Below are 25,155 nucleotides of genomic sequence, written 5' to 3' on the forward strand. Positions count from 1 at the left end.
ATGCAGGGATTTAGATTCTGCCACAACACTGGAATAGACACCAAGGAAGGAGCAGTTCCTTCTGCTTCTCCAATGATCTGGTCAAGCTAGATGGCACTGAGCAGACATTTTAAAACAGGGAAAGACATCTTTCTAAAACGGAGTAATGAAATCAGAATATGTGTGTCATGGGAGCAGAAGGAAGCAGGTGGAGAGAGGACAGGGAGAACAGTCGGGGAGAGCAGAGGCTTGGGGAAAGATCAACAACAAGATGTGTGTGAAAATCCCATAACATAACAAGACCTGTTCTGTTTTATATTAAAAAGTCACTGGGGGTGGCGGGGGGGAACTTGCTTAAATTTGGAAGCTCCACAATGTACTTTTTGTATTATTAACGTAGAATATGTGAAGCCAAGTACTTCCGTAGAGAACTCTCTTGAGTTTGACTTCATCTTCTTCCACGCCTTGTCTGTCTGTTTTATAAATGTTATTGTTTTTGTGCATGTGCTAATACCTGATGTGAAGCATGTCAGAGAAGCTGGTTATGATCTGTACAGTCATCTGATAGTGATGAACTGAGGCTCAGGTTTACTGAGCAAATCATAGCCCCGAGCAGTAGTTTCAGAAGGAGCACAGCAGCCCAAGCCATGGAGACATTTCCTTGTTACTCTTACTTTCCATCAATACCAGGTACCACTCATCAAAGTCTTTCTTTTTCTTCCCCTCCTCCTCCTTCTCTCCCTCCCCTTATCCATTTCTTTTTCCTTTTCAAACAAGGTATCAGTAAGCATCCCAGGTTGGCTTTAAGCTTATGGTCATCCTGCCTCAATCTTCCTAGTCCTAGAGTTACAGATGTGTGGCTCCATGCTCAGTGGTAATAGTCACTTTTTGATTTTGAAAACAAGCCTTCTAAGTGTCTTCTCTAGGACTTAGCATTCAACTATCATTGATTCTCATCTTCTTGAGTATCTATGAGCCTCTGCATTCACCCCTGGATACAGTGATGGAGGATAAGGGTAATTAGATTGTATTGCACTCATGTTTATGATGTATACATGTATATAAATGCCAAAAACAAAATCAACAAATAGAAAAGAGAATCTGTTTACTAAAAGAAAAATAGCCATGTATTTTGATTATAGACTGAAAGAGCCAACATGATTTTAACACGGAGAACAATACTGACGGTAGATGTAGATCACAAAAGTGGGAAGGAATGGGGGAAACTGAGTCAGTAATACAATATGAATTTCAAAGGAGGAGCCCAGAAACCTTCATTTGGATGGCAGAAGACTTCAACTAGTTCCAATGAAGGGATTGGATTAGTTGATCCCCACGGTAGCTGTGTTTCAAAAATATCTGTCAAACTGTTGAAGTGCCACATAAAATGGTTTTATACAGATTCAATCCTGTTTACAAAAAGTTGATCATCCCCATGGAGAACACAAACAGTAAAAATAGACCACAAAACCTGACTCAGATAGCCATCTAACTTCACAATGAGTTCCTCAGGGAGCCTGTGTCCTCCACGTTGGAAGTTTCATTAAAATACAGGACAGATTATCATCTGCTGGGAAAGTATAAGAACACTTCTGCCCAAAGGAAAAGAGACTGACTAGATAAAATTTTAAAGTCATTGCTAACCTTTCCAGACAGGCTGTGAGTCAGTGGCCAAATGTCCTTCCTGCCTGTACTTGGACCAGAGACTGTCCCCTTTCTCTATTCCATCTCAATGTCCAGTTGTTTTATTGTTGACTGAATTTCCATCTAACCTATGGGGAGACATAAAAATGAAAGAAAACCCAAAAGAAACTTTGACATTGAGTTCTTTGCTAGTGTAAATTTTTACTCTGAGCACAGGTTATAACAGGAGAAGACAAACATTGTAGCTGGAGCATGATTTGGATTCTAAATGTACACTTGTACCCCACTTCTCCGTGCAATAGAAACAACCTGATTGCAGAACAGAAGTGGTTGCTCAAACTACATTAGAGAGACAGGTTGGTTCTACATAACCTCTGAACTTAGATTTTCAGAATCAGTTTTTTTTTTCACTCCAAATCATACTCCACGATGACTCCTTTTCTCTCCTATATACCTTCCTCAAACTCATTTTTAAAAGTCCACCATGAAGCAGGTATGATTCTAAGGTGACTTTGGAGAAATAGCAGGATGTAGCTCAGTGACCTACCTTTCTATCCCATTAAAAGCAGCACAGCAATCAACTCCCTCTCAATTGAAATAGGCAGAGGAGTGCTTGGGGCTGATCTGAATTACTTAGCACTGATGGCCCCTACTTAATTTTGCTCATCAGGAAGCCAAAGAGAAAGGTGCATTTAGCACTTACAACCTAAAGAGAATGCCTCAAGTTTAAAGATTGTAATGTTTCTTTTGAAAGAAAAATCAATTTTCATTGATCAGGATTAAGTTCTTTTATAAGTACTACCCCAAACATAAGCTTCTTAAATTGTGCTCAGAAAAAAGAAACTGTTAATTTCCTGAGCTTCAAATGTGTTTGAAACAAACGATATTTCAAAAAAAATGATATTTCTGAACTTAGTTATTCTCTTGAATGTCATTTAACCTTGTATCCTACATGCCATACTGACTGGAGGAAATGAAGCTCCCCAAACACAGGACGGACAGCACACAGCTTAGTCTATCTAATCCAGGAAGAAAGATGCTTTCTCCAAATCTCTCTAGTCAACTCTAATCTATCTCCCTGTGAGAAAGATCAGGAGAATGTTACAGTTAAGCTAAAGTTCTTCTAACACACCCTCAGCACTCAAAAAACTCATTATCCCCTGGGTTCAGCGACAAGAGCTACACCTGAAAAATACTACATTAATAGCAAAACAACAGTGTAGTTAGTCAACTAACCCGAGATGTTCTTGCTCTTCAAATACTGCAAGGTATGCCTGCCAGGTTAGGTCACTAACTAAAATACTTTTGTACATTGGGCAAAAAGAGCCCAGACAGAAATAAAACAAAAGGCCGGCGCAGCATGGCACTTAAGAGCACAAGCGTTTGGAGTCAGACAAACCTAAGACCAAATCCTGACACTGTACTTATCTGAGACCTTGAACAAATTCTCCCTGAGGCATTTTATCACCCAACTAAAGAGGACCAGAGTAGTTAATTCACACGTAATTGCTCATTAAATAGTAGTTATTATTATCATTATCATCTTCCCCACCCACAGGATCACAGAAAGCCTCTATTTTATACTACAAATCCTTCAAATGCAGTTTCCCTTACCCCATAATCTAACCTTTAAATACAATGATGTAATTAAGAGTGGGATTAAGATCACTGTCTATTTTCAAAAGAGTAGAATTAAAGCCATTTTTAGAGAAACCAGAAATCACCTTCTATAACACACTAGCCAGAGTGCTGTTCCAATTGATTTCTCAGGCAATCTTTCGAACTATGTCAGCTATACTTTGGAGAGCATCCTCTCAAAGAACCGGGATTGTCTTCCAATCACGGCTACAATGGAGGAAGGACAGAAAAGTGAAGGAAATGTGGTTGGGTCCCACATGAGGTATACCCTGACTTTCTAATTATTTGTATTTTGGGAACGACCATTTATTTGTACAAGAAGGAGAGGCAGTGTGGATGGATGTGGGGAAGGAGTAACAGGAGAAATCGCAAGAAATCACAAACAAAAACAGTTTTCAAGATTGACAGCTTCTCTTGGGTCTTCCCAGGGGAGCCAATTAGTGCGAGTGGCTGAGGTGGGTTTGGTCTTATACTCTCTACACTCACACCCACATGTGTTGTACCTCCCTCCAAAGGAGCAGCAAAGCTGAGATTAATGAGACTTTGGACTAGTCATCCCTCAGAGAGTCCTGGCAAGGATGCTAAAACAGATGTCTTAGGGTAACCTACAAGGAAAGTCCCTTCGATGCTATTCCCATATCGGATATCTAGAAATGTCAAAATAATGATTTGGTTTCTTCTTTTTTGTCCTGTTTCTTCACTCTTTATCATCTGGTTAACCATTGTTTCTCCAGCTGCTGAGCATGACTCTTTCATGAGTGAATTCATAGGTTTCCATGCCAAAAAAGAAAAGAGATATGGCAAGGACTGGCAGTGTCTCTGGCATCTTCCTTTCCTTGGCAGTGAATACAAGATTCATCAAACAGTTAACACAGTTTAAGCAACATCTGGGAGGGAATCTGCCCAGCCCAAATGCTGCTGGATAAAATGGATTCAGTCTTTCCCCTGCTTCAATATGCTGAGTTCAGAGTGTCTTGTGAATCAATTTAGTAAAGCCTCAGACAGACAGACACAATTCTTTTTCCTCTCCTACTCAATAACAATCCTCATGGTCACAGAAGGGAACATATCTGGTTGCGACTGAAAATGACAAGCAGCAAAAGCTGATAATAAAAACCATGGTGAGCATAGCACTGCATAAAGGATTCTAAAAAGGAAAAAAATACATTGAGCTCTTTGCTTTTGAAAAGCAAGTAAGATAAAATTAAGATATTGGGTAAAAAATACAGGAGAAAAATAGAAGCTAAACAGTATCTTCAAAATCTCTTAAAAGGAAAATAAATGAAGATAAAATCAGGGAAAACTACCTCTCCATAGGAAACCAGATGTGATTTATAATTTTAGATGATGAGAGCTCAATTCGAAGAATTGCTAAATGTGTGGAAACAAAGATTTATAAGGAGAGCAATGGATGCTTAGAGATGCTGAGACTCAGTGATCTACAGGGTCCTCATATTTCCCCTCCAATTCTAATTTTCATGAATAAAGGAGAAATACAAAATTTTTCTAACCTTTATAGTGCACCGGATTTTCCCTGACATGATTTTATTATCATAGCTGAGGTGAGTGAGGTAAGTGGTTTCAGTAAGAAGGGGAATGGAATGTTGACCTTGTGATCAATGAAGCAATCACAGAATCTCCTAAAAAGTAAGAAAGAAACTTTCCCCCTCCCCTACACCAACTTATCTCTTTAGCACACCAACTTTCTCTCTGAAAAAAATTTACTTTGAAAAAGACAGCCTAAAAATACGTACATACATATACACAGACACATCAGTCTATCTAGTCGTTCATTCTTTCATCCTAATCATTTTATTTTGAAGTAATTCTTTACATAGACTAGGGAGTCTCAAAGGTGTTAAGTATAGCTGAAATCACCAACATTTTGTAATGTTTGAATCCTCAAAAGTACTTCAAGCTAGAGAGTTGGGTTATGTTACCATCTATTCTAGACCTATTTCTAGGCCTGCAATATGCAGTCTGAACTTGGAAGAACTTGGCTATGTTGCTCTGGACCTGTGTACTCTTCTTACAGAAGACCTCATCCCATCCAGATGCTATGGCTTGTATCTTAAATATTTCACAAACGCCAGGTACTAAGATACGATCAGGAACCAGTGATCTCTAAAGGCTGAAGCCTTAACTTGTAGAGGGAGTCTAGCAGAGGGAAGTTAGGTCATGCATTTGAAGGACTTTCCTAGTCCCTCTAGCCCCTTACATCCCCTCCCTTCTCAGCCATCGTGGAAACAGGTTTCCTACCCCATGTGTTCTCTGTCAGAACATCAACTAACCAAATGCCCATGAGGAACGAGGAAAAGTAATGTAAGCTGAAACCCCAAATCAATCATGAATCAAAACCCAAAGAAAAACATATAGGCATCCTCCTGAATATTAACCTTCATCAGGCGATGAAAGGAGACAGAGACCCACATTGGAGCACCAAACAGAAATCTCAAGGTCCAAATCAGGAGCAGAAGGAGAGAGAGCACGAGCAAGGAACTCAGGACAGCGAGGGGTGCACCCACACACTGAGACAATGGGGATATTCTATCGGGAACTCACCAAGGCCAGCTGGCCTGGGTCTGAAAAAGCCTGGGATAAAAACAGTCTCGCTGAACATAGCAGACAATGAGGACTACTGAGAACTCAAGAACAATGGCAATGGGTTTTTGATCCTACTGCGCGTACTGGCTTTGTGGGAGCCTAGGCAGTTTGGATGCTCACCTTACTAGACCTGCATGGAGGTGGGTGGTCCTTGGACTTCCCACAGGGCAGGGAACCCTGATTGCTCTTTGGGCTGACGAGGGAGGGGGACTTGATTGGGGGAGGGGGAAGGAAATGGGAGGCAGTGGTGGGGAAGAGACAGAAATCTTTAATAAATAAATAAATAAATAAATAAATAAATAAATAAATAAATAAATAAAAACTTGGGAGTCTCCTATCCCACATATTTAGTCACAGTGATAGAAAGCTGACTAACTCGTCAGATTACAGGCTAGTAAATATTTTATAGATGAAGAGAGAGCATTCAGTAAAACCTTGACCAAGAGGGCCTATGAAATTTGTTTATTCACGTATTCAAAATATGCATATAAAATACTATGTATCAGGTACCTCTGTGTGGGACACACAGGGACCAGAGATAGAAATTGCAGGTGTACTTCTTGCCCTGTGCCAATTACAGGAGGCCAGGCATTCATTTGAACCATGGAAATGATACTTGTGAATGTAGAAAAGCTGAATGCAGTATGTTTTAATCACCTAGTTATTTTCATCCTCCATGCTGGGGATAAAGACATAGCTAAATACATGATACCAATATTGAACAGATTAAATTTACAACAAATCATTATCTCTGAAACTTTCTGCCCAAGTCTAAGCATTGCATGTATATAAGTCACATGAAGACTGGAGTCAGAAGCAGTATGAACGAGCAGAGGCTGAATGAGGCAAGCGATGTAGACACCAGACAGCAAGGATTCAGGTTCCCATGACATGTCTGGCTTGTTCGAATAATTCCACAAACTGACAGGAAACTGGAGCCCAGTATTCAGATATAAAGTTGCCCCACCTGGTTCCCATGGTAAGAAAGATACTTGCCCAAAGACCTTACCCACAGGGGCAAAATGGGAAGGACTTATGATTAGGTCATTCAAGGCTGTGTTGCTTTTACCAAAAACTTCAAGGCTAACTTCACACAATAGAATTGATTCAGAGGATGGCTCATGGTCCACAGTGGAGGGTTTCTATGACTTGATCAGAAAGACTTGGTCACTGAGACAGAACTCACCCAGAAAATCTCCTCTTTCTCCTCCCATCTCCCTACTTTTTGCATGCCACACAGCTCGGGCACACAATGATTGTCTGGGGTCACCCTAGCCTGCACCCTTTTCCTCAAAGGCTGCAGGTACTACTACCAAGGTACCTCCCTCATTTTCTTCCCATGATGATATGGGGCCAGCAGGCAGGGTGAGGACTTCCCTGAAATAGTCTTTCTCATGTTTGTCATGAGTAAAGCCGATAAAGACACAACCCTATTCACGTCAGTGATCATACACTCACTAGCACACATTATAGGTACGCAGAGCTGGTTCGCTCCAGAGAGGGTAGACATCTTAAGACATTCCCAGGGAGAAGGGAAATGACACTCTACTTGGTGGGCCAAGTGCCAGTCCTGAGCATAATCTTATCATTACTGAGCAGAGGGAGAAACAGTGAGAAAAAAATAACCATTCCAGAAGTTTTCTCTCGCTAGGAGTGCAAATGGTTTGTTTTCTCACTGCAAGATATTGGAAAGCTCTGTGAAAGCCGGCTCTTGAAATACATAAAGTGGAATCTGAGTGCTTTTTCTGAGATTCGATAAAGAAGGGAACCTTAGCATTCAATAGTCTGGCAACCCAAAATCATTTTGGGGCAAGAAAAGGTCACCTTCCAAATACTAACTCGCTGGTATCAGTCCATTCTGCTCAGGTCTCTCTTGGCATCCTGCATCACTGACAGTTTCTCGCATTGCGGTTGTTCCACCCCTGGGGTGGCCTGTGCTGGTCAGAGTGTTTCTAACGCCTCCCCGAAGGGAGAGGAGAATGCAGGATCTGAGATTTCTGGGTCTGACCTCTGACAGGATGGATCTGTGGATTCTCACTCTCCACACACATCAGTTACCATATTTCCCCCTAGCAAGGCACTAAGTGGGCATGCAATATCATTTGTCAATAAACTTCATGAGGTTTTTTTCTTCATGTTTTTCCCTCCTGTTGCCTGGCTTCTTCCTTTGAGGCTCTAGGAGAGATAAAGACAGTAAGGACTGAGGCTTTCCCTGACTGTCTTAGTCATAAGAAGAAGATTGTGGTAAGGAAAAACGCTACAACCTATAATGTGATTTGCTCATCTATGACAGGTCCATCCTTCTGTGGCTGATTTAATATGGCAGACTCCTTTCTTCACACTTCTGAGAACTTCCCTTATTAATATTTATTGGGCACAAACCATAATATAACTTCATAAATTTATTGATGGGTAGACAAAAGGACATCTGAAAATCATATCCCAACTACCATCCTTCTGCGGTTACCTGCAAAATTGAAATAAAAGCCAATGGATACATGTCTATACTGAGCCAAAAGATAAGGTTATCCTTCCCTATATTATATATTAAATAATGTGCAGAGCATTTTCATTTAGTGCAAGGCACAGCGATTTGATCAAACCTCTGGATTTCATAACCTTGTGCGGTTTCTTCTCAGGCTGCTCAGGAGCGCTACTTTGTTCTAATTCTTCTACCATCGGGTAGATCTTACTAAAACAACAATTAAAGAACATAACACTGTGATAAATGAAACTTTATGCTAAGATAGTAATAAAGAAGCAATATAAGCTATAAACTATGTATATACATTTTGAATACAATTGTACTAAAAATACATCTTATGGGAGGACTAGGGAAATATACCATATAAGCAAGGTGGCAAACAAAAGAGAATTCTTCATCAGGGCCAGCTCTAGTTCTAACTGTGTTTTGTACATAACTGCCCCGTGTATGTGTGAGAGTGTGTGTGTGTGTATAAACATATGTGTTCATACTTTCTGAATTTCATATTTGTATTAATTATATATCAACAAATATTTTTAAATATTTACATGTACATATAAAGTATATGCTGATAAATACTTTACTGTGCATATGTATTAAAAATAATAATAGCACTTCCAAACCACAAGCAAAACATAGCACTTTACAACCTATTTGTTGTAGAAGAACAAGTCTGAGCTTGAAGCACGTATGAAGCTTTGTCTCTTGCTTTACGTGTCTTTGTGTTAAATACTTTGTGGACCTCAGTTTTCTCAGCTGTAAAGATGAAGTTACCCCCTCCTTCCCCACAGGGATGCCCTAAGAGAAAATGCTGAACATCTCCAGAAGCATCTCCCTCATGGCTGGTGCTTGGAAACACACAGACGGTGCCCCTAGTCTGATCCTATAAACAACCCCTTTCATTCCATGTGGGGGTCCAGTCCTGGGTTTGATGTGAAAGACTCTGCAGAGATGAAATTGTGGATGCTTTAACAACTTACAAAAAAAAACAAAAACACTGGACAGCCATTTTTAGATCTATGTTTGAGACTTTATTGCACCAAAGAGAATGATCATATCTGCAATATCTGCTGTCTGAAGCAATTTATGATGTTCTTTAGGACTTTCTGACAAGATAAAGGCTTTCCCCATTCAGTCACAGTGAAAGACTGACTCTGGAGTGTGTGTTTTGTGTGTGTGTGTGTGTGTGTGTGTGTGTGTGTGTGCCTTTTTTTGAAGGTCTTTTCTCTTCTAATTTAGGTTTTTTGTTCATCTTGTTTAAAGAGCCATCTAAAGTTAGGAAACCAATGACTTTTGTAGCCCCAAACTGGACATGAGCTGGAGTTGTCAAGATAAACACCATCCTGGGACTTAGCCCAACTAATGATCCCAGATTAGGCAGAGAGGCACACCGCTGTCTCTGCTGTCTTCATCGGTATCCAGGGTGCCAAACAAAATAGTCAACTGGAAGAAGAGAAAGAAAATTCTCAATGCAAAATCCAAGTCACCTGGAACACACTAGTTAGAGAGAGTGGGAGAAAATACTGAATTTGAGATTCTGAAAGAAATATTTCTCAGCTGTGGTTGCTACGGCTCATCTTTCCAATCAAAAGGTAACTTTACTGACATGAGGAGGGGTCAAGCCAACGTAAAACAGCAGCACACGCTAAGGGTGAGGTCCTTCCACATGATCGAAGGGCAGAGGTGCCTTCCAGTGTGGCAGCATTTCAGTCTCAGCACGTAGAACAGAACACGGGTGGCTCATGATTGGGGTGATGTGTGCATAGTGATACAACCTCTCCTGAACAGCCAATACTAGGGCAAAGATACGAACCTTCGGATCTAGTCCTGCCTCAGCTTCCAGGGTAGCAAAGGAGAGCAAGTCCCAGATCCTGCAGTCCCCTAGACAGGGAGCTACACCACTAAAAGGCTCTTGGTGTCTAGGTTCCTACTGAAATTACGTGGCGAGTTTTATTTCTATGGAGAGATGCTCCTATTTTTGAGGAAAGTTTCAAATCCCTTTTATGCGCTCTCCAAAGAGGACTATAGTCCAGAGCCTAACTTAGAGAACAACCAGACCACATGAATTCAGGAATTCTTCTTAGGCCTCATTAGAGCAATGATTTCTGGCTATAAAAACAATAAACACTTGTTAAAGAAAATTTAAAAAAATATAATTAGTAATATAAAAACGGACCATATTTTCACTCTCATCTTGCTTTACTTTTTATTCTTTTAGATTCAGTTAATAAGTACTATTCCTGACAAATAAAGGGGGCTCAACATCACTAACATATATAACACCACCAGGAGAAAATCACCTGGGACTCTTATTCAGGAAGACAATTTGTACCCCCCTGTGGCCTATTAAAGCCAACTGGGACTGTGAGTCACTTTCCACAGGGTCTCTGCCTGTCATTCACGGAGACATAAACTCCCCAAACAGAAACTCTGGACTTTTATTTCAAATGTCACCTTCCTCTTAAATATTTACCACATAAGGCTTGTTGTTTTTTTTTTTTTTTTCTCACCAGCTATCATTATTGGAAAGCAATCTTTCTGAAATTTCAGCTTGCCGAGACAGAATAGAGTTGCTTTTCTTGTTTGACTCTTGGAAAATACCAGTTTTCCTGATAGCAGAACGGTGAAGACAATTGAAGCTCCAGATGGTGTCCAGTTGTCAGGGAGGCTGGTATGCCGACATGGGCACACGTTCACTATTACCTGCCACAGACACTCTCCGGTGTGACAGATCTCTTCAGACAAAAAGCCCATTTAGTGTGCCAGGCCCTAGTGTTAGGCATGACCGGGACAACTGTCACCAGGTTCACCAAGACACAATTGGTGCAATTTCCTCCCTGTAGCTGAGAATTAAGGGAAGAATGAAGCTATCCAGGTTGTTCTCATCTCTAAGTCTATGGTTTCATCTTTTAATTCTTTAAGAACTGTCCCATGGTGAGAAAAACATAGGAAAAGATACTGATGGGTTCCAGGAGAGCCAAGGAAGCATAATCCATGAAAAGTTTTCTAGTTAATAATTTTGGAAGTCACTGAAAATATCAGAATAATTAATAGCGCAAAGAATTCTCTGTGCTCAGCTGGTTACGGATAAGCCCTTAGATAGCATGATAGGGATGCTATCTCTGGAACACATCATTTAAATCAAGCCATAGTGAGCTGCAAATCATAGAAAACCATATCCCATGCTAAGATGTGTGTGTGTGTGTGTATACAACCTCTGCTGTAAATGGAAATAATTTGAAAGAATGAAATTTCATGTCAAGAATGATGAAGTACCACCATCTTTGCCCTAGTTACAGGAGAGATTAAAATGAAGTGAACCCTGCAAAATAAGATTTAGATAAGCAGGGAGACAAGAAATGAGAAACAGAGTTCAAGTCAACCTCTGGATAGAAATATGTAAGGGAATGTAGAGAAATAAGGACAAGCATGTCTAGTTTCCAACTAGGTAAGCAGTGGGCCCATTGAATTCCATGGGCAGGCTTCATCCAGAAGAAGAATTATACCACAACCTGAATTTCCATTGGAATGTGGTCTACTCAGGGACCATGAGCTCTCAGCACTGAAGTCCTAGCTTTAAACTGTTCTCAGATTTCATAGACGGTGACTTGGCAGAAGCAGGCTGTAATGGTGAAATTCAGATAGTCACTGGGTACAGAATTCCAAAGAAACACTCAAAGACCCCAGGAGATGCTGTCCTGTCCCTGCCCCATATGTTTTTCTGATGTTTATTAAGGTTTGGGTGAAGTTATGCATTTTCTTTAAGTGAATACACATGTAGAAAAATGGACTGCAAATTTTGAAACCCGGTTTTTTTTCTTTAAGTTTTATAAATACAGCTCCCTGGACCTAGGGATAAATCAAGGCTGCAGATCATATCACAAGTCCGTCACCTGTGAGAGAACAGTGCCTGTCCAGAATCTGAAGGCGTTTTATTACTTTGACCTCATACTTGATTAGGTGTATGTTGGACAGTCACCATACATGACCCAAGAACTGAAGTAGAAAAAAGGTGAGAACTCAGGATATAGAATTCTGTCAGTTGAATCAGACTTCTCCTCCAGGGTTGAAAGAAGCTGGAATCTGGAAAAAGCATCGTTGTGAGTATATTAAAAGTTTAAGCATTAACTCACACCCTTTAAAATTATATTATGATGCTTTGGGAGAGGAAAGTATGTCACTCAGCCTAATTAGAGGACCCTTCTCTGCTCATTTTATGCACACTGTTTCTAGATACTCAATTATGAGAAGGAGAAGATTGTGAGTACTAAAGAAGTTACAACCTACAAGGTGATTGATTTGTGGTTTTCTGACAGGTCCGCCCTTCTCTGGTTGATTTGCCATGGCCAGCTCTTTCTTTTGCACATCTGGGAAATTTGCTTATTAATATTTATTAGGCAAAAGCCATAATACAGACAGACACTGACGCTTCAGGGCATGGGGAACAAGCTAATCTTGTCTTGAAGAAGCTGTTCAGGACAAACACTTAAACAGGGAATTAAAGTTCAGTATAATTATAGCCCAAGGGATGGTGATCTGGTATGTAATTCTGCCTTGAAGGAGGTTGGATCAAGGACAGCATCTATTCAAAGCCAGTATCTTGGAGGAAAACAAGAGAAAGGGTTAGGCAAATAGGAAAATAGAAAGATAACCTAAGTGAAGGCATCACCTCTTCAAAGGAGCCAAACAGACAGAGAAAATGATACATGAAAAAAAAAAAAAAGCACCAGGTTCATGGTGGAGAGTTTCTTCCAGAAAGGAGAGCAAATGGCAAAATGCTAACGATTTAAGTTATATTAAGGATCTTAGACTTAATTGTGAGGTCAGTGCTGTGGGATTCCCCTCTATATGCTGTAGAGATGTTTTATTACCATTGGTTAATAAAGAAGCTACTTTGGCCTATGGCAGGGCAGAATAAAGTCAGGCAGGAAATCCAATCAAAGATATATATTGAGAGTAGGTGGAGTCAGAAAGACAGTATAAAGGAAACAAATGCTAGAACTTTACCCATAGGTCATAGCTTCAAGGTAATAAATAGATGAAAAGAAATGGGTTAATTTAATATGTAAGAGTTAGTAAGTTAATAAGAAGCCTGAGCTAATAGTCCAGATAGTGTTGTAATGAATATAGTTTCTATGTGATTATTTGAGTCTGGGTGGCCAGGAAGTCAACACGCAGTCTCCAGCTAAGACAGTGAAGAAACACCAGTGTTTTAAAGATGAGAAGGGGTAAGAATTCACACTTCAGATACCATAAGGTATATGGGTGAGAAATCAGGCTGACTAAAGGTAAGAAAAGATTTAGATAATCACACCAAAACAAAAAACAATGAAATCCTGCACCAGAAGAACATAAGGCACAGAAGAGTGGATGGATTCAAGATGGGAAGAATCCCGAGGCCTTACCATGAGCTCGACAGAATAAATATGGGAACAGAGCTAAGGAATACTCAAGAGTTACTCTGATTGATGTCAAAAATATAGGGAAAAAGGTGGTTTTGGAAGGGAATATGAACTCTATTCTGCCATACTTTTTAGTGACTTTAAGAAGCTGTAAGGGGAGATATGTACCAAATGACTGGTCAAAGGCAGATTTGGACTGATCATGAAGTTATTCATCTGTGGATGCTTTTTGATAGCATCAGAACAGGTGAGTGTGCACTAACAGAGTGTGTGAAATGAAAAGTGATAGTTATAGGACAGTTGTCTTAAGGCATTGTCTGCAGACGAAGGGGAGAGGTCCACATTCCCTTAACAAAGTGGGCTCTAATCATCTTCCAACATGTTGAAATGGATAGTTCACCTCATTAGATAATCTTTATCTGAAAATGTAGAACAGCCCTTGTAAATGATACAATGGGGGAAAATGATGGTGGGGTGAAGAAGAAAAGGATGGCTTTTATCAGGGTCCCCAGTTCCATTCCATTTATTGGTGTGTCTGGGTTTATGTCAGTATTGTACTATTTTGATTGACATGGCTTTTCTTCACATGAGAGATGGCATAATGTATTGCTCAGGATTGTTTATCTGTCCTGGGATTTTGGATTTCTATGTAAATTTTAAGACTTTCTTCAATTTCTGTGAGTAACGTACTGAATCTCCAAGTTACTTTTGATAGAATTGACATTTTTGCAATATTAAACCTACCACTCTATGAGTGAGGGGGTTCTTTGCCTCTTCTGGGATTTTCTTTAGTTGCTTTCTCCAATGGCTTAAAGTCAGAATGCCTAAATTTTTAAAACAAATGACAAAATACACTGGCATGCATGTGGAGAAAGTGGTATGAATGCAAACTGGTATAGCCACAGAAAAAATCAGTAGAGGTTCCTCAGAAAGCTAGACATAAATCTACCATACAGCTCAGTGATATCACTCCTGGACATATGCTCAAAGGTCTCCAGATCCTACTTCAGATATTTGATCATCCATTTTTATTGCTGTTCTATCCATAATAGCCAGGAAATAGAAACCACTTATTTATCCATTAGTGAAGGAATACATAATATGAATGTGGTACATATTTGCAAAGGACTATTATTCAACCATAAAGAAAAAAATGAAATTTACGGAGAAGTAATTAGAGTTGGAAACTACTATTCCATAGGAAGTAAGTAACCAAAACCCAGAAAGACAAAGCATATTGTCTCTCATGAAGATTAGAGTACCCGCAAAAAATGGGAAAATAGTAAGTTGTCATTTACAGGGGCTACAAGACAGGGGACAGAACACAGGTAGCATGAATGAGGTAAAGTTGAACAGGAGGCATTAATGGAGTTTTAAATGAGAGAGGAAGGTAGAAAAGGGACGATGTAAAGGGAAAACTAAAATGAGATCTTTTGAAAAAGATAATATGGAAACCTATTGTTGTGGACATACACACATACACACACACACACACACTATATATATATATATATGGAGTTTAAATGGAACTACTCTATCTCTGGGAGACAATACCTCTTCCAGATAACATAGGATACCAAAAAGTTCAATGTCAGGCAAATATTACCTATTTTTTTAAGTTGTTGAAGAGTGGAATGACAAGACCACCCAGACATAACAGATTATTTATTGTCTCTGTCCTATTGCTGAAGATACCACATATTTGAATGATAAAACATGGAGAAATCAAGCTAGTTTTGAACTGTAAGTTTTATCCTTCCTGGGTATCATAATGCTAGAAAGTTCTGTGTGTGTGCTTCCAAGGGATAAAAATAATCAATAATTACACAGAGTAGTGTACCTTCCAAGCCACAATAGATTAAAAGCAATACTGGTGTAATAGCGGCATGAATCCTATGGGAGTAACCATCCACTTTCTGATTGAACTAAGTCCTGCTCCATAAGGAAAAACTCATATCTGGTACCATTAACTGGGTCCAAGATGCATGATAAGGGCTGTCTAGGTCATTGGTCCTCGGAGATAACCTAATACTGATATTCTACTTAATAGCCACAGTATTCAACTTCCCCACAAATTCTTATCTTTATACTCAAATATTAGTATATTCATTTCTTAGCCTTTTAAAAGCAAGGCTTCTTTTGTAGTAAATTTCTGTTGATACGGAGACCTGCAAATGGTCAACATACAAAGAATAAGAGGCATAGGGTGCTCAATTCTTAATAGGATACCTATATTACATTCCTGATCCTATGGCTCAGGGATCACTGGGGAAGAGGGCATGGTGGTTCAGAAGAAAATGGTCCCCAAAGGGGAGTGACACTATTAGGAGGTGTGGCATTGTTGGAGGAAGTGTTTCATTGTGGGGGTGGGCTTTGAGGTGGTTTTTATTCAAACTCCCTCAGTGTGACACAGAGACCTCTTCTCGTTGCCTGTGAGATGTAGGATGCTCAGATGCTTCTTTAGCACCATGTCTGCCTGCATGCTGCCATGTCCCACCCATGATGACAACAGGTTGAACCTCTGAAACGGTATGCTGCTTCCTCATTTAAATGTTTTCTTTTATAAGTAGCCATGGTCACGGTATCTCTTCACAGCAGCAGAAATCCTAACTAAGACAGAGTAGGTAAACAATTACAAGATCCAGAGGTAGTTGATACCTAATCTTAATATTTGCCAGACATGGCAGGGCAATTGCATACATGAGACTATAATGCCTGGGACTTCACACACACGATCTGCACAAAATCAAGCCAGAATGAATGTGGGAGGACTCATGAAATCCCACACCAAACTGAGTAGTTAGCAGCAACGGATGGCTTCCGTGATAGGAGGAGCAAGTTTTCTTCAGGGATAGGGCCCACTGCTCCAGTTGACGATTCTATACTCAAATATAAACTTACAATACTAAGGAGAGTCAATGGATTGAAAAGGTGAGCACATGAATTTAGGAGAGGAAAGACATGAAGGAACGCGAGAGAACTGAAGAAGAGGAAATGAGGGGTGAATGTAATCAAGCCACATTATATGATACATGTATAAAATGGTCAGATAATAAAAATTCAATAAGTATGAAAAGTTTTATAGAAATCAGGGTGTTTAATGTTGGATGCAGAAAATAATGGATAAATTTGTCACATGGGATTGTGAGCAACTTGAGGAGAGAACTGGGATTAGTAAAACCACTTAAAATATGATAACGGCAAGGGAGGTGACTCAGTGTCTGTAGATCTGAAACCTGAGTCTGCTCACTGAATCCTCCACTGTGGCGGAAGAGAAACAACTCTCAAGAGCTGTCCTCTTTCTGACCTCTACATTCATGCTCACACACAGCTACATGCGTGCACACACACACGCATGTGCACACACACACGCACACACACTGAAAGTAAACATGGTTTTTCAAAACTAGTAAGCTTTTCGATGATTCTCCAATCTCAAGTATGGAATATCACAGAAGGCTTACTCAAGTAGGGTGGACTTTGGCAGACTCACAAAAACTAATCCAGACTACTCAGCCTCAACATTGGTTGCATTCCAAATGAAGAAGCAGTATTTTTTATAAATGCAAATGTACAGATGTCATATGGGCCCTTGTTAATCAAATTGTGGTTCACTACCCACTACATTAGCATCTATAAGAATTTGTTAATAATCTATACCAAACCCGCAATCATGACCTGGGCTTTTGTATGATTCCCGAGGAGTTTCTAAGTACATTAAAATTTGAGACACACCACCTCAGAATCATTGGACAGATTTGTTTAAACATAGATGGTCAGGCCATGATGGGACTTATGAATTTGCATTTCTAACAAGTTCCTAAGTACTGCTGTTGCACACTTGAGACTGTATTTTGAGACTCTTTGCCATAAGCCAATTAAATCAAAATTTCCCTGGATGACACCCAGGCACCAGCATATTTTAAAGTTCTCTAAATGATTCTAATTTGCAACCAGCACAATTAAGAAGCACTGGTAAAAGTATTTGTCTGACCTGATTACATAAATAAGAACATAAATATGAAAAACCATTTACCTAGTCTCTAAACACCATCTTAAATTCATGACTACGCTATTCTCTAACAGAAGATGAACAGTGGTTAATTAAAGGCAATAGAAATATTATTGCTTCATCCTTAGTGGTTTGTTTCCAGAGAGATGTTGGGGGGGGAGGTGAGCAGTATACATAACCACTGTCTTAAATGTCACAGTAGCCATCAGCTCCATTTGGAACCTCATTTTCTGATAATTTAATCAGTTCTCAGCATTCTAAAGGTTACTTTATGTGTTGTTTATTTGTTTGCTTTCTCTTTGTTTGTTTTCTGGTTTTTTGAGACAGGGTTTCTCTGTGTAGCATTGGAGCCTGTCCTGGAACTCGCTCTGTAGGCTAGACTGGCCTCAAACTCACAGAGATCCACCTGCCTTTGTTTCCCAATTGCTGGGATTAAAGACATGGGCCACCTCCACCCTTCATGCGAGGAAGTATGGCTTATGCATAGAATCCCAGAACTCAGAGACAAAGAAAAGAAGATTGCCACAAGTGCAAAACTGGCTACACAGTGAGTTTTATAAAAACCCGGGGCTAAAGAGACCCTGCTTTCAAAACCAAAACCCCATTTAACAAACAAACAAAAAAGATTATTTTGCCATAAACAGCTGGGAAAATGATTTTCTCCTTTGTGCTGGCTATAAGTTCAGTTTTACTTTTCTTCCTGGCTTTTCCCGACGATAATTTGTGCCATGAATTTAGACCTTTTTTTTTTTTCCTAATCCTTTAGGTCTTTAAATGTCCACCCCCGTGCTACTTCAGCTGAATCCTGATGATTTCTGCTCCATTTTTACTTTAACTTAGTTTTGCTTTTTTTCCTCTGTTGCCCTCTTAGAGACTTTCTTTTTGATACATGGATTATTTGGAGGTTTGGTAGATCCAAGTGTTTGCAGATTTCCCTTTTATGCTTCTCTTACTGATTTATAGTTTAAGTCTTAGGCAATCAGAAGGGAAAAAATGACTACTTTACTATGGTTACTTTTAGGTTGGGCCAGTGTTTCCTCATGGCATAGACATGGCCTTTTTTGCTGTTAAGTAAGTTGTGTGAACACTTGAAAATACCATGACTTTGCTACTGTTAAATGCACACTCTTTCTCTATCAATGGGATTAGGGTGGGTGACAATGTCACTGAGTTCTGCATTCTTGACTTTCATTTAAAAAGGGAGGGTGCTGAAGTCTTAACTATAATTGTGAATCTGCCCATTTCTCCTCTCAGTTCTGTGCATCTCTGTGTGGACTGCCAGCTTTTTTGGCTGTGACACCGTTGGAGTTGCTATGGCATCCTGCTGGAGGGCTCTTTAGTCTTGCATAATGCCTTTCCTCATTTGCTAGCCATTGCATTTTCTCTAATGTTTGCTTCATCTTATACTATTATAAGCACTCTCTGTCTCCTTTTCTTGAAGTTTATATTGCATATACTTTGGAATCTTTTCACTGCAACTCATCTATATCACTATATTTGTTGTGAGTAGCTCAGAAACAACATATGACTAGGTTAAATATTTTATTGTATAACAATAATTCCAGATGTTTTTATTTTAACTATTTTTCTTTGCTTTTCTGTGCTTTGTTACATATCTTTCTTATTTATTTTCTTGTACAAGATTAAGGTACTTGAAGTGGTGTTTTAATATACATTATCATAGTAAGATGATAAACACCTAAAATTTCTAATGGAAACACCTGAGAGATGGTCTCTGATATTAAGCACAATATGAGGATGCTTACTCCCATGACTTCTATTTAGACTAGAATAAGTAATACTAGCAAGAGCAACTGGACAAGCTAAAAGGAACATTCAAATCTTTTGAAAAGCAAAATTACCCCTATTTACAGATGAAGTGATACTCTACAGAATAACTTAGTGATTCCACACAGAGTTGTTAGAACAAGCTGAATCAAAGAATAAATTTAGTAAACCAATGAAACACAAAAATATACCTAGAAGTAATTAGTTTTATGTCTTTAGAATAATAATGAATTTTTCCAAAAAAGAAATCAAGGAAGCAATCAATTGATGTGGGAGTCCCCTCTATGTGCTGTGATTACCATTAATGAATAAAGAAACTGCCTTGGCCTGTTGATAGGGCAGAACTTAGGTAGGCAGGAGGACTGAACTGAATGCTGGGAGAAAGAAGGGCAGAGTAAAGGAGACACCATGGATCTGCAATCAGAGATAGACATGCCGAATCTTTGGTCTTTAGGCCATGACCTCATGGTGCTATACAGATTAATAGAAAAGAGTTCAATTAAGATGTAAAAGTTAGCCAATAAGAAGCTAGAGCTAATGGGCCAAGCAGTGTTTTAATTAATACAGTTTCTGTGTGATTATTTTGGTTCTTGGTGGCCAGGAAAAACATGTGTCCTTCACCAACAATCCATTTTGTAATAGTATAAAAAAAGAATAAAATGCTTAAGAATAAACATAAGCTAATAGGTGAAAAATACTTTAATCAAAGCCTATAAAATATTGATGAAATAAATAGATAAATAAAAATATCTTCTAATTTCATATATTAGAAGAATTATTGTTAACATATCCATAATCTCCAAAATGATATAATTATTTAGCACAATTTGATCAGAATTACAATGGCATTTTCCTCCCAAAACAGGAAAAAGCAATTCTAGAAGATTATATGAAACTGTGACAAACTCCACACATCCAAAACTTCCTCTAAGGAAGAAAAACAAAGTTGGAGTCATCATACTTTCTGAAAATATGTGCAAACCTTATATTTGATGAAGAATCAATATCCAAAGCATTTAAATCACTCACATAACTCAATAGTTAAGATAAAAAAATAAAATTAGGCAGACATCATTGGCTTACATACAGGGCCATAATCCTAGCATCTAGGAGGAAGAGACTTCAAAGTTCAAAGATTCAAAGTCAAATGGTATGACAAAGAAATGGAGGCATAAAATTAACCAGACAAACAGAATAGGTCTTGGAGTGCAGATACAAACTCACGAGTATATGGTTAACTAACTTTCAAAGGAGGATGGGTACCAAGAAGACCCAAAAGGAAAAGCTTCTCCCTTTAATAATAAACATCAATAGGAAATGTGAGCATTCACATGAGAAAGACCTGGACTCTTTCTTACACCATAGAGAAAGGTAAGATGAAAATAGACCAAGGATAGAGAGACTGAAACCGTGCAGCTGGGTAAAGCAAAATCAAGAAGTATGCTCCCTGGCAGTGACCTTGGCAGTGGCCTTGGCAGTGATTATTTTCAAAAAGTCACCAAAGGTTCAGGCAACAAAAATAAAACCAAATAAGTGAAACCATATTAAAGTTAAAAGTTCCTTTTACAGCTCAGGGTACACTACAATGTAAAGGCAATCTATAGTTTATGAAAAAATTGTTTGTAAACCATGTGTGATATGGTTTATGTTTGTGATATGCTAAATAAGGAACTCACTATTCAATAGAAAAAAATAGAGGTGTTTGATATAAAGACAGGGCCTGTAATCCCAGCACTCAGGAATGAGAGACATTCACATTCAAAGGTCCAAAGTCAGCCTGGTCTACAGAGTCAGATTTTTTTTAATCAAGAGACTTTATTATTTTGTTATGTTTTTGAGGCCCTAGAGAGATGTATCTATGAAGAAAACATAAAAGTGGGCTAAAAATTTAAAATGCCTTCAACATCATTAGTCATCAAGAAAATAAAAATCAAAAAGGCAATGAGGCATAAAATCATACCTGTTAGTATAACTCATTTCAAAAGAAGAGAGAGAAGAAGAGAGAAGCAAGTACTGATGAAGGCAGAAATGGAGCTCTTACACGCTACTGGCAGAAATGAATGTACATTGGTGCACCCACTATGGGAAACAAGAAAACTCCTCAGATGGCTAAACAGAAATACCGGGTGACCAGCAACATGTCTTCTGTGTATATACACAAAGGAAATTAATTTAAATTGTGTAGGGATGCTTATATTCCCATGTCCTTCATATAATTGATCACAATGGTAAACATATAAAAAAGTGTTTACATGTTGATAAATAAATTATTGTGGGGGCTGAGATTTATTTCATGGTAGAATTACTTGCAGCACATAGATAGATAGATGGATGGATAGCTAACTAGATAGATAGGTAGGTAGGTAGATAGATAGATAGATAGATAGATAGATAGATAGATGATAGATAGATAGCCAAATAAATAAATAACAAATACATAAATAAATGGATGAATACAAAAATAATTTGAAAAGAAGAGGAGAAGGTGGGTGGGCATAAAAGAAGTGGTATTAGTTACACTCATGGCAGAGTACAATGAAGCATTTGAAGGGGGATTACTGGCATTTGTCATAACCTTCATGAACTTACAAGACATTGTGCTGAGTAAAATAAGCCAGGCCCAGAAAGATAAGTGAGAAATGACCTCATATTTTAGGTAGATACTTAAAAAGAAAATCAAATCAAATAGAAATTAGAATGGTGATCAACAGAGCAATGTGGGAGTCGAGAATGGAAAGACAGAGTCCATGTAGGACATATCTCCAGTTATATGTAAAGTTTGAAGGCAGCACAATGCCTTGTGACTGGTATCAGTATTTTGGTGGGTTTGGTAGCCCAGACTTCTTACTAGTCCCACTAACACGATTAGAGTAAAGAAACAGGAAGCATTGGTAGTGATAAAAGTCAGAGGGGCTGAGGACAATGTGGTCATATAGTTGAAACCATCATACTCCATGAGCCAGGAAATTTTAAACATGCCAGATCCCTACTTAAGCTTGAAAAGTAGCATTGTTGACTTGATTTGGGAAGAACTAGAAATAAAGATACAGGATAGAGGAGAAACTAAATACCCCCCACTCATGCTACTCAGTTCCAAGCATTCCAGACCACCATGATGTCTCAGAATTACCAAGGTCAAAGTCAATCTTGCCAATCATCTTATCAAAATCTCTACTGCCTCTAAGTTTCTCTAGTGAAATAGAAGCATGAGCCTCCTTAGAAATTAAGACAGAAATCACTATTATCTTTGACTCACCAAAGTCACTAAAGATATTGATTCTTCACAAAAAAATACTCCGTTGGGGCTGGAGAGATGGCTTAGTAGGTAAGAGCACTGGCTGCTCTTCCAGAGGTCCTGAGTTCAATTTCCGGCACCCACATGGTGGCTCACAACCATCCATAATAAGATTTGGCACCCTTTTCTGGCCTGCAAGCATACATGCAGACAGAACACTGTATTCATAATAAATAAATAAATAAGTAAATAAATAAATAATTTTTTTTAGAAAATAGTTTGTTCTTTTTGCCTCTCCTCACTGTTACCTTTGTAGTGCAGCCATCACTAGCACACCTCCTCCGCTGACCTAGATTACCAACCCCAACTCTAGCTCCTTTCCTTTGTTGCCCCATCTCTGACTCAGTAGAGCTTCCCCCATATGTTGATGCCACTGATGTGTCCTCACTATCTAGAACACTTTCTTCTTTATCTTTTCATATTCCACCAAGAAAATTCCTTTTCAGTGTGTGTGTGTGTGTTTAAGTATATGCACCTTTGCAGAGACTAGAAGCCGACATTGGATGCCCTACTCTATCACACACTGCCTTAGCCTCTTGAGACAGGGTCTCTAGCTGAATCTGGAACTCATTGCCTTTGGATCGTCTGGCTGGCCAGTGAGCTCTGAGTATCTTCTTCTCCATGAGTGCTAGGATTATAGGCACTTGCAGCCATGCTAGGCTTTCCTGTCAGTGCTGGAGATCTGAACCCAGGTCCTTGGGCTTATACAACAAGCACTCTTACTCTCTGAGCCATTTACTCAGCCCACTTTCATGTGGTTTTGAAAACCAAGTTGAATCATGCTTTTGTTTTCCACTATCTTGGTAGCTGTAGAATTACAGTCCATAGTGATTATCTTTCTGTCCACTCTACCATCAACCACCAGCCTGTAAGTTCCTCAAGGGCAGGCTCATGCATTATTCATCTTGACCCCTCAGAGGTGTTGAAAAAAGACAGACTATGAACTCTCAGAGACTTGACTTCATATTTTTGCTTTGTCACATCCCAGTTGAATAACTTTGGATAGTTTAGTAAACATATCACTAACCTCTTGGACTGAGAATAGATAAAAAATTTAAGATGCTGGTCTTGTCAACCCATGGGATAGAAGACTGAGACTTGCATACTGTCATGGGCCCTTACTTGGTGGCCTCTGGTTAAAGACAAATACCTTTCCAATAAGACTATGATTTACATGAGTGTTAAGATGAAAGAGGAGGGACGTAAAAAGTTGCTTAACTTTACATGCACACATGTAAAATTCTGATGATGACAATTCATTCAGAAGGCTGTTGGAGTGTTTATATGTGCTCAAGACCCAGCCAGCACAAAATCTTAGGCACAGTCAACAACACTATTCTTTTTTTTTAAATTTGTTTCCCTCTGAAACCTTTTTACTATTTTTTTCCTGTATTTTATTTTGCTAAATATTCACCACTCCCTCTTTCCTCTCTTCTGATTCCTCTCTGGTCTGTTTCCTTTCCTTTCCTCTGGTAGGTCTTTCCTCATAGCCTCCATCCTTCCACCTCCCTTCAGTTTTGACGGCACACTTCTAAAGATCTGGATTTCCACTTCTCACTCTGTGCTTATGATGACATTGCATCATTACCCTCAAAGCAGTATTACAAATGCTGACAATCTTGTGCGTGTGTGTGTGTGTATGAGTGTATGTGTGAATGTGTGAGTGTGTATGTATGTATGAATGTGTTTGTGAGAGTGTATGTGTGAATGTGTAAGCATGTATGTGTGTGAGAGGGTACATATGAATGTGCATGTTAGTGTGTGTGAATATATGTAAGAATGTACTATGAGTGTGCATGTTAATATGGGCATGGATGTACATTTATGTGTGTACAGGTGTACAGGTATGTACAGGATATGCACACACATGTGAGGTTAGAAGTCAACCCCTTCTCAGGGGCCATGCACCTTCTTTTGTGAGACAAGCTCTCTTACCTGACCTGGCACTGACCAGCTAGGCTAGGGTGGCTCGTCAGCAAGCCTCATATCTGCCTGTCTCTGTCTCCCCAGCACTAGGATTGCAAGTATGTGCCATAACACTCATGGGTTATGCGGTATCAAGTATGGGTTATTACATGGGTTCTGTGCATGGACCCCAAGCCCTCATAGCTAAACAGCAAGCACCTTACCTATTGAGCCACATCCCTAGCCATAAATCTTTATCTAGAATTATTCCAAATGACAACCTAAGAGAGGAAAAATGAAATTCTTTTCAAGGAGAATGAATCCAATTAAGAGAAATTTTAATAAGACTAAGAACTCAGAAGAGATAAACTAAACAAAAGGGGAATAAGAGGAAAAACAGGAA

The sequence above is a fragment of the Alexandromys fortis genome, unplaced genomic scaffold, assembly GCF_014885135.2.
Source record: "Alexandromys fortis isolate MF-2015 unplaced genomic scaffold, M_Fortis_MF-2015_v1.1 scaffold_76, whole genome shotgun sequence".
Taxonomy (NCBI): Eukaryota; Metazoa; Chordata; class Mammalia; order Rodentia; family Cricetidae; genus Alexandromys; species Alexandromys fortis.